The sequence below is a fragment of the Leptonychotes weddellii genome, chromosome 7 (assembly GCF_054177405.1).
Source record: "Leptonychotes weddellii isolate Sample4059 chromosome 7, ASM5417740v2, whole genome shotgun sequence".
NCBI classification, from domain to species: Eukaryota; Metazoa; Chordata; class Mammalia; order Carnivora; family Phocidae; genus Leptonychotes; species Leptonychotes weddellii.
The window spans coordinates 110,607,543-110,610,806 of NC_138375.1; the positions used below are offsets into that span (position 1 = coordinate 110,607,543).

General features: G+C 43.9%; 1 long non-coding RNA gene across 2 annotated transcripts in view; it reads left to right on the forward strand.

Moving 5' to 3' along the window:
* The window catches only part of LOC145722453 (uncharacterized), a 388,135-nt gene that overhangs the window by 199,389 nt on the left and 185,482 nt on the right, over positions 1–3,264 (forward strand). The window lies entirely within an intron of this gene.

Here is a 3,264-nt window from a genome sequence, read left to right on the forward strand (position 1 = left end):
TGTACCTAAGAGGCAAATAACGAAAATTATTTTCATCTAATCCGTGGAAATCATTAGGAAAAAAATTTCAACTCAAGAGACCATTTACAAAACACCTTAGAGGTTACAAACCTCTTGTAAACCTTCATTTCTGCCCATTCTTTCTTTCTCACCATTCCCCCAATGGACAAATATCTTCTGTACCTGTTTATTTGCCTTCTGCCTGCCTTCCTCACTAGACTGTAGGCTGTGACAGCAGGGATCAAATCACCTGTGGATCACCACCATGACCCTGGAGTTTAGCATACTGCCTGGTACAAGACAGAATTTTCTTTTTTTTTTAATTCTCTGAAATGTCCACAAATGTGACTGCATAGCTCTAGGAAGAAAGCAGCAAGTGTAACAGAACTAATTATGAGTCAGATCAGAGGGGGCTAACCCAGCATGAGAAATCCTCCAAAAAACAGGGCCGGGCCACACTGGGATCTTCTAACAAACAACACTACTGCGGTGACCGACCAAGGACCCACAGCTCTAAGCAGCTGAGCTGTGTGCTTAGTCCTCGCTGGACAGAGGGCACTCAGATCATCCAGGGTCCCAGGACTCTGGAGGGCTCACCAGGAACCTCTCTTTGTGTTTGTGAACCTCACCTTTGTGTTTAACGGTGCCAGTTCTTGGTGGCTTGCCTTTGTGCGGAAGGCCACTGCTTCCCAGCCCCCAAAGACTCGTTAACCATTCTCTTGACTGTGCCTGACGTTACAATGACCTGATTAAGAGCATTCCTGGGGTATGCAAAGTACATACTCGGATGAACCCGGTATCTGTCATCGTGCTGTGTTGTACTGTTACCCATCTGCAGTACCGATATTTAACTCTTTAACTACTCAGGAGTCTTCTATCCCCAACTAAACAGTAAGTTAATAGAAGGAAGACTCTTATAGTAAAAATCTAATATTTTCACTATTAATTCTTCTTTATAACAGTAATCAATAAATTTGTTAAGTAACTCTGTATGTATGCGAAGAACAAAATAACCATAAAGTAAGGTTCCCTAGAAAATCCAGATTAAAGTAATAGTGGACTTTGCAGGTTGCCCACACAACAACCATATCCCCCTTCATAATAGTGGTCAGATTTCCAGTCAGGTACCCCCATCCATTCTTCCTTCCATAACAGCTCCAGGATGAGCCCAGGGTAACCTAAGCCAACCCAGGTCACTCTCCCACTTTTCATGAAAATTGGTAGAAGGAATCCAGGACTAAGTCAATCACAAATGGCATTCCTTGGCCAATGGGACTGGTTCTGACATGGTTTGGTAACTAAACGCTCGGGGCTCTTCTAACACACTCCCAACCTCCCTTTCCCCTAACTCAAGCACACACAAAGTCTAGCAAGGACACGGCCGAGAGAATTGCCAACAGCCGATCTGCAGCCCTGAGGAAGCCAGCCCGAAGATGAAGAGGCGCTCCAGAAAAGCAGAGCAGAAAGAGAAAAAGAAAAGCGATTCCAGATGACTTTGTAACAGTTCATAAATCAGGCAGAAACCTAGACTAACCTCAACTACCCCTACAATTTCCAGTTCTAGGAACCAGCAGTAAGTAAGCTAATGAGCCCTTCCGAGTGACATTCAGGCAAACATATAGTTATACAGTGCTGACCGTGCCTGGCGCCGTGCTAGGTAATGGGGTACAGAGAGAAACATGGCTCAAACGCATCCCTTGGGCAACTGGTTAAAAAGGCAAACATAAGGGTAGTGATTTTTAGAAAAGGTGGTAAACAGACAGCTGGGCAGGAATAGGGGCTTAAACCCAGTAGGAGGAGGTTGAGAGTGCCACTTGAAGGAGGTGATTATAAATTGAAACTTTCTAATATGGAATCAGAATAGCTTGAAGGTCTCTATTTTGACCACATCTGCATTCTGTCCCTCATTTTAGAGACTTAGTTTTCCAGGGGCCTAACAGGGATTCAGAAAAAAACTCGAGTTCTTTCCCTTCTCTGCTCTCGGCCAACATGGCATCACACTCTGACCCGGGAACGGCCTTTCCCCTTACCCTAACGCAAAGGCTCATGGTGACTAACACTGCAATAATCACACGAATCTGGGGACACGTACGTAAGTAACCCCAAACCACGTCTGCATTTCCTCTCTTCTACTAAGAAGGCTGTGGAAAACCTAGTGAGCCCTGGTTTAAAACAGAAATCAATCTCATTGACTCTCCCTGTCCCCCAAATGGCCATTCCATTACTTACTTTTTAGGTCACAGAAGTAGAACACAGCCATCATAACTACGCTTTCCAGAAATTCAGTGTATCGGGGTGGGGGTGGGGGCTCCTCTGAACTGAACTAATCCCATCAAAACTGTATTTTATCTTATTAGTCCAACAAGACCCTGTAGTAATGATCATTCTCACTCTAGCAAAGTCTGGACCAAACTCTGTAGACACTGTCCTTGAGAACAGCAACCCAGGAGAAGGAAAAAAGAACAAAGTACATAGAACTATTAAAATTTCAGACCTCAATGTTTCATGACTTTTCTGGATCCATCTATTTGCATCTATTCCCCATTATCCTGTGCTGTTCTCTCTCTCTGAAACCCTCAAAACTCTTCCAAAATGTTTATGCTGTCTCTCCTTCTCCCTCAATAGGTTTCCCCCTCAATTTTGGTATGTACCTTTCTCCCTCTACCTGAGGCATCATTTAATGTCTAGGGAGAAAAAAATCCCAAGTGCTACTCCCAGAGGCACTTATAAAGAACATAAACCATCCAGGGGCTCCAGCTGCCACGCCTCCCGCCCTATGGTGTCCCTGTGTTCCCAAGACACCCAGTCATCTTAAAGGGATAAAAATCTGGACCTATCATCATTTCCCTCTAAGTAGTATTAAAAAAAAAAATCCCAGTAAGAGAAGAGGGAAAGTCACAGAAACAGCACCTGTGCCGAGATCAAAGATCCTGGGGCTGGCATTTGCAAAGCACAACTTCACCTCGTGGGAATCAATCCGGAATCCCAAGTTTGTACAGAAGCCAACCGAAGTAAAAAAGATCACCTAACACTGATAACAGCCCAGTACAAACCACTTAATGTAATAAAAAAACACAAATGACCTTTAAATTCAAGGTATGATACTTAACTCTGTAACATGAACATTTTCCTTATAAATTTGGTCAGGTGAAATGCAAGCCCTACTATAACAGAGTGTGTTACGCCAAGGGTCAAATGTAAACTGGAAACTGTACTATTAAAGACAAATCAGGGGCGCCTGGGTGGCTCAGTTGGTTGGGCGAC